The sequence below is a fragment of the Suncus etruscus genome, chromosome 13 (assembly GCF_024139225.1).
Source record: "Suncus etruscus isolate mSunEtr1 chromosome 13, mSunEtr1.pri.cur, whole genome shotgun sequence".
NCBI classification, from domain to species: Eukaryota; Metazoa; Chordata; class Mammalia; order Eulipotyphla; family Soricidae; genus Suncus; species Suncus etruscus.
In genome coordinates, this window is record NC_064860.1 from 1,361,146 (window position 1) to 1,369,079 (window position 7,934).

Below are 7,934 nucleotides of genomic sequence, written 5' to 3' on the forward strand. Positions count from 1 at the left end.
ATCCTAGGATCAGTGCAACGATCAAGACCACCAACTACAGAAGATGGATTAAAATGACACTGAAGAAACAGAACTTCTAGAACCACAAAGAAAGACTTCATCATAAGCTCCACTCCTTGACCTGTGTAGATACCAAGACCTCTAGATACAGAGGTCTGATTTTATCACCCATGATGGAGCAAAAGTCTTCCATACACCACAAAAGCACTGAGGGGAGAGTAAATGAATATGCAAAGGGTCTATAGTTAATCCCATGACAGTATACTTAAAGGGTGGAGAAACCCTGTCTAATGCCCCCAATATTTACTGTACCTATGCAGGGAAAAAAAAGCACAAAATAATTTTTTAATTTATTTATCCATTTTTTTTAAAATATGGAACACTTCACGAATTTGTGTGTCATCCTTGCGCAGGGGCCATGCTAATCTTCTCTGTCTCGTTCCAATTTTAGTATATGTGCTGCCGAAGCAAGCACTATTTATCCATTTTTTGACTTCTTTGTTTTGATGTGGATATTGAAGTTGTTGTCTCAAATTTTCTTTTTTTTTTTTTCCTTCTTCCTTTTTGTGCACTGTCATGTTTTTTATTTCAAGACCATGGCTATTATGTGGTGCTTATCTTTATTGCTGTAGTGCTCACTGGATATTTTATTTGGTATTCCTTTTTGTATTGTTGTGGTGTTCCACTTTCTTTTTTCCTTTCAAAAAGGGTCCCTTTTTGAGACCCTCACAGGGGTCCTCAAACTTTTTAAACAGAGGGCCAGTTCACTGTCCCTCAGACCATTGGAGGGTCTGACTATAGTAAAAACAAAACTTATGAACGAATTCTTATGCACACTGCATATATCTTATTTTGCAATGAAGAAACAAAACAGATACAAATACATTATGTGGCCCGCGGGCCATAGTTTGAGGACCACTGCAAGGACTCCACCCAGTTTTGGCTTATTTGGTTTTTACCCCATTTTGTTGCTTTTCTTTTCTTCAAACAAAACCACATAACTGGAACTATCTGGTTTCACCTCTCAGATAGAGGGGAAAGTGATGGAGGGTACCAAGACCAGGCAGTTTATGATCACTAAGTAGTAAGCTAGACACAGAGGGGACCACTCATTCTAGCAGCCCGGGGGGTGAGGGTGGGGGATATGGGAAACAAGATGGGAACAGGGGTGGAGGGAGGACAAATTTGGTGATGGGAATTCCCCAGATTCAATGTTAATATGTATCTAAAATATTACTGTGAAAGATATGTAAGCCATATGATTAAAATAAAAATTATATATACATACATATATATATAAAAGAATGTTGGTTGTAAGGCAGATAAAATATATTTATAATAAAATGACCTAAAATTGAAAAAAAAAAAGAAAATGCCCCATAATTGTTCTGGGCAAACCATTGTGGAAATAATTCACAGAACTTTAAAAACTCAATTACTCAGGGCTGGAGAGATAGCATAGTGGTAAGGCATTTGCCTTGCATGTGGAAGGACGGTGGTTTGAATCCCGGCATCCCATATGGTCCCCCGAGCCTGCCAGGGGCGATTTCTGAGGATAGAGCCAGGAGTAATCCCTGAGTGCTGCTGGGTGTGACCCCCCCCCTAAAAAAAAAGTGGAAAAAAACTCAATTACTACAACCTGCTTTCAGGGCAGGGCTATCCACATTGCCCTCTAATTGTGAGGTGAAACTAAGGATGCTCCACATCACCCTGACTTCAATGTAGAATATGCACAGAATCCAGGATCTTTAACTACAGAAATCTGACACCAACAACAGCGACTGTGCAGAAAAAAAAATTGTATTGGCACTACAGACAATGACCTGGGTTGGACAACCTAGTATGCCTGGAGCCTAGAGTTGGTTTTATATGCCAAAAAACTTCAGGGGGTAAGGTCTCCTTTATTTTATTATTATTATTTTTTTTTTTTTTTTGGTTTTTGGTTTTTGGGCTACACCCGGCGGTGCTCAGGAGTTACTCCTGGCTGTCTGCTCAGAAATAGCTCCTGGCAAGCACCAACCACCTTTGGTCCTGGATTGGCTGCTTGCAAGGCAAACACTGCTGTGCTATCTCTTCGGGCCCGGGTAAGGTCTCCTTAAATCTAGACCAAGGTTTTCCCTTTCCATGTCTCCCACATTTTGGTGTGCCTATGCAAACAACAATTGCCACTCTAACACCATTTTTTTTTAATTTTTTAATTTTTAATTATGAGAACAAGGATGCAAAGAGAGAGGACAAGGTAAAGTTACAGTGAAAGGACATAAGATAGTTTTTTTTGTTTTGTTTTGTTTTGTTTTTGGTTTTTTTTGGTTTTTGGGCCACACCCGGCGGTGCTCAGGGGTTACTACTGGCTGTCTGCTCAGAAATAGCTCCTGGCAGGCACCAACCACTTTTGGTCCTGGATTGGCTGCTTGCAAGGCAAACACTGCTGTGCTATCTCTTCGGGCCCGGGTAAGGTCTCCTTATATCTAGACCAAGGTTTTCCCTTTCCATGTCTCCCACATTTTGGTGTGCCTATGCAAACAACAATTGCCACTCTAACACCATTTTTTTTAAATTTTTTAATTTTTAATTATGAGAACAAGGATGCAAAGAGAGAGGACAAGGTAAAGTTACAGTGGAAGGACATAAGATAGTTTTTTTGTTTTGTTTTGTTTTGTTTTTGTTTTTTTGGTTTTTGGGCCACACCCGGCGGTGCTCAGGGGTTACTCCTGGCTGTCTGCTCAGAAATAGCTCCTGGCAGTCACGGGGGACCATATGGGACACCGGGATTCGAACCAACCACCTTTAGTCCTGGATCGACTGCTTGCAAGGCAAACGCCGCTGTGCTATCTCCCTGGGCCTAACACCATTTTTACTGTATTTCTTTAACTCTTATCTTAAAAATAAAGAAGAAAAGCTTATTAAACCTTCTGCTAGGCCTTCAATGAGTTAATTGGTGATTCAATGGTTTTCAAAAATATACTTACTACTGAACCTTTTCTCTCTCTTCCATCTCATTAGTTTCTCTATTTTGTGTGTGTGTGTGTGTGTGTGTGTGTGTGTGTGTGTGTGTGTGTGGTTTTTGGGTCACACCTGGCAGTGCTCAGGGGTTATTCCTGGCTCCAGGCTCAGAAATTGCTCCTGGCAGGCACGGGGGACCATGTGGGACACCGAGATTTGAACCGATGACCTCCTGCATGAAAGTCAAACGCCTTACCTCCATGCTATCTCTCCAGCCCCAGTTTCTCTATTTTTTAAATAACTTTGCCTTTGTTCTTCCTGAAACAAATGTATTATGACCAATTGTCTCAACTATGTGATATATTTTCTTTAAATAAATTTTAAAAAATCAAAAAAAAATTTCAATTACTGAAATACAGAAAAAGAGGCTGGCCACCAATTGACATTTTATCTTTGACTTTATTTACATTAAACTACCTGAATTTACCACAAGGGGAATCTTACACTGCAGCTGACAGTCATTGTAAAGAGTACATTCAAAAAAGGAAACAATCCATAAATGGATTGCTCTAACTGGACTTCAAAATGTGGGAATCCCTTGGGGCCGAAGAGATAGCATGGAGGTAAGGCATTTGCCTTGCATGCAGAAGGATGGTGGTTCAAATCCCGGCATCCCATATGGTCCCCTGAGCCTGCCAGGAGAGATTTCTGAGCATAGAGCCAGGAGTAACTCCTGAGCACTGCAGGTGTGACCCCCCCCCAAAAAATGTGGAAAACCCATGCTACTTGAATTCAATATTGCAATGTCTATATAATATTCCAAAAATGACTCAGTGTTTTTATAAAGATTATTATAAAAAAGACATTGATAGGACTAATCCTTTGGGATATAAAGGCAAATTAGCAGAAGAATTTGGCCAGATCATCAAAACTATGGGAAATGGATCTCACAGGCATATTAACCCCAAAAGCTTCAAAATAGTTATTGGTAAATGTTGTGTATGTAAACATTTCAATGGGATTATGTTACTGACCCTACCCTGATCGGTGATTGTGTCCTACCCTAGGGTGTGACCTGGCATTCTGCTCCCACCATAGGGTGGTACCTGATTCTGCTCCCACCATTGGGTGGTACCTGATTCTAGGAGGTAAAAGCAAGGGTCTGTGGAAGGCCGGGGGCTTTTTGGCTGGAACTGATCCTGAGGCTTTGGGTTTCAGTCTTGTCCTCTGAATAAAGCTAATATTTCCACAAGCCTGACTTTCTGCGAGCTGTTTATCCGCCACTTCACCTCAGAACTGCCAGCTGAACAGGGTGGCAGACGCGTGCTCTGAGCTGGAGAGGAAAGACCTCATCTTCCATCCCTCCATCAGTCAACCCCATCAAGGGCTGACTTGCAACAGGTAAACTTAATGGCCAGTTTGCTGGACACAATCAACAAGATCCACATGAATTATTGATGTTTTTCAGAGATAGTCTACACCAGGATTTGATAAAGTTGATAAAAAAGAATATTCTGTGACAGGAAATGCTAGTCATCATATGGACACTGAGATTTCTAAACAATCTGAGCAAAAACACAAACAGTCCCCTGAGTCTGTTATTCATGATCTTTTTCAAGGGCAGTTAAAATCTATATTGCAATGCCTCACGTGCCTCAAAAAAACCTGAGGTTTATAAAATTTTTGTTAACTTATCACTACCAGTAACATCAAGAGATAAATGTACTTTACAAGACTGTCTTAATGACTTTTTCAAAAGAGAAGAGTAAATAGAGGGCGATAAAGTTTACTGCAACTTCTGCAACACTAAAAGGGATTTTTTGAAGGTAACATATATATGGAAATTACCTCCAGTGCTGATAATACATTTGAAATGCTTTACTTTTGATGGGAAGCAAATTAAAAAATAAAAAACCGTGTGGATTGGGCCGGAGATAGCATGGAGGTAAGGCATTTGCCTTGCATTCAGAAGGTCAGTGGTTCGAATCCCGGCATCCCATTTGGTCCCCTGTGCCTGTCAGGAGCAATTTCTGAGCATAGAGCCAGAAGGAACCCTTGAGCCATGCCGGGTGTGACCCCCCCCCCAAAGTGTGGATTTTCCTTTAGAATATTTCAATTTATCAAAATTCACCCCTGAGTCAAAAGACAACTGAAAAAAATACAGTATATCATCAATTTCAAACCATTTATTTTGGACATTGTACATCATATTGTAAATATGCTTCAAGGTAACATTGGATTAACTTTGATGACAGGAAGATTCAGTCTCTGATGCTTCAGTAAAATCTTCTGCAGCTTACAATTTTTTTATATTTCACAGAAATGTACAATGAATGATTCTACTTTTTTTCAGCTAATTATTTCCCATCCGTTGAAGTCTCTGTTAATATTCTACGACTTTTTCCATAAATATGATAGCAGAAAAGATTTTTATATCATTGAATAAACATTCCAGTGATCTTCCTAGTGAATTTTCATCATATTTTCCTTGATAGCATTTATTTATAACTTCTATAATATTCTTTTTTTTCTTTACAGGGATCTCCTGAAAAGGACTTCTATATTCATGTTGGTCCATATCATGATATTATGGTTTGTTTGTATATTCAAATTTACATTTTATACTCTTTGGATATTTCTTCTAAGCTTGGTTTGCAGAATAGAAATTGGAAGTGTAATTCTGATGAAATGAAACTTTTTAATGTAGACTCCTTTTTCAGTGTTCTTCAACAATTCTTAATGTATTGTAAGTTTATGGTTCGGTATTTTGAGTAATTTTTTGTTTTGTTTTGTTTTTGGGTCACACCCAGCAGTGCTCGGGATTACTCCTGGCTCTACACTCAGAAATCACTCCTGGCAGGCTCAGGGAGCCATATGGGATGCTAGATTTGAACCACCGTCATTCTGCATGCAAGGCAAACACTTTACCTCCACTTTATCTTTCCGGCCCCTTGAGTAATATTTTTCATGTCTGTTTTATTCATGGAATTTTTTTAAATTTCTCACTTTTCTCATAACTGATTGCTGTTTTTTTGGCTAGAACTAATCCTCTCTTCTCTCAGCCCTTACCTTTCTCCATACAGAAACTCCCTCATCTACTCCAGTTATCTCCTCCTTACTCAGCTGTAAGCTTCTGGTTTCGGCCTATTGAAGAGATTCACATCTTTCAGAGTTCTGCTAGCCAGTGACAGTTATGAACCGTTTGCTCAGACTCCTTAAGACTACATTGTTCATTGATGGTGAGAATGTTGTACTGGTGAAGTTCTGCATATTTTTCTCCAGTGACATGCAAGTACATTTACCATCTTCCAGGATCGGGCTCAAATCTGTGCTCTTACATTTCACTCTCGTGAATATAACCCAATTATAAACTTCATCTTGCCTGCTGGGTGGACTTCCTTACATCTAAGGGTGTAAAGACTTCCTTTCTTCCTGAGTTCTCTATTTGTGGATTTCTGTGCAATTCTCCAATTGCTTCGTGGATCTTCATATTCTCCCAGCTCCATAAACTCTGACTTTGTCTGGTCTACAAAGGAAGATTTTATGAGAACTTTACATAATGTACTTTGGAGATTATGAATTAGTCTGGATCTTGTAGTTGGTTCCTTGACTCTTGTTTTAGGGTAAGAATACCTTGTTATTATGCCAAAGTTTTTTCCTTAAAATTTTTCTTTTTTGATGCACCTATGCAAATTATTGCTATTCTTTTGGTACTTTGGGGGGGGGGGTTTGGGCCACACCCTGTGACATGCAGGGGTCACTCTTGGCTATGCGCTCAGAAATCGCTCCTGGCTTGGAGGACCCTATGGGATGCTGGGGGATTGAACTGTAGTCTGTCAGTCGCGTGCAAGGCAAATGCCCTACCGCTGTGCCACCGTTCTGGCCCTCATTTTGTACTTTTTTCATTGTCTTTTCGGGGTGTATTGCTTACTTTCTATTATTTATTATTTTTTAGATAATTAAAAAGGGGAAAATCTTAAGTAAATTGAGGCCTTTGGGGGCTGGAGAGATAGCTGGAGGTAAGGCGTTTGCCTTTCATGCAGAAGGTCGGTGGTTCCAATCCCGGCATCCCATATGGTCCCCGGAGCCTGCCAGGAGTGATTTCTGAGCGTAGAGCCAGGAGTAACCCCTGAGTGCTGCCGGGTGTGACCTCCCCCCCAAAAATATTGAGGCCTTTTGAAATAATCTCCATTTGTTTCTCTTTTGTATCTCATTTGCATTTCAATCATTTTCTGTTGTTATTTCCCCTCCCCTCGGGGAGGGGCTTGAATTTGGATTTCAATCAATGGAAGGCAGAATAATCTAGCTGCGAGTGTCATCTGAGCTTGTGGTTCTATTTGTTGGAGCGACTGGCTTGTGGGCGTACAGCTTGCAGTGTCCATTTTCTGGCCTGCTATTTCCTCAATAATCTGCGTGGATTACTTATTGCAGAGAATCGTTCACGGACCGTCTTGTCCTGTACTCCCTGGACAGGGGGTATAGGCTATCCCTTTCCCTTTTGGGAACTTCGGGAAAATCAAACCTCAACCCAACTCCCGACTGTGTCTCAGGACACAGGCCCACACCCACCTACCTGCAATACACCACACACACAATGGCCTCGAGAGCACATGCCCACACCACACCAATGTGTCCTTAACCCACACAGCCACACGCAACGCAGCCTGCCCACAGCACAGGCCCGCAACACCCAAAGCTCATGCCTACCGCCCACGTCCACCGCGCCAACCTGCCGGCATCGCCCAGGCCCACAGACGCGCGCACCTGCCGGCAGCAGACGCCCTCCCTTGTGCCGACACGACACGCTCCGGGCCTGCCGAGACCCCTGGCCGGGGCCGGGGCGGCCGCGCGGGGCGGGGCGTGCGGGGCGCGGGCGGGGCCTCGGCGCTGTCCGGTGCTGAAGCGGCGGCGGCGCGGACAGCGCGGGGAGGAGCGAGTCCCGCTCGCCGAGCCGGGCACCGAGCGCGGCCGCCGCTGGGCCTCTGGGCCTC

At 42.3% G+C, this 7,934-nt stretch overlaps 1 non-coding gene across 1 annotated transcript; it reads right to left on the bottom strand.

Moving 5' to 3' along the window:
• Positions 1–368: 368 nt before the first annotated feature.
• LOC126026611 (U6 spliceosomal RNA) lies at positions 369–475 on the bottom strand. The gene has a single exon (XR_007501835.1). It is a non-coding gene; the product is annotated as a U6 spliceosomal RNA (small nuclear RNA).
• Between the last annotated feature and the right edge of the window lie 7,459 nt (positions 476–7,934).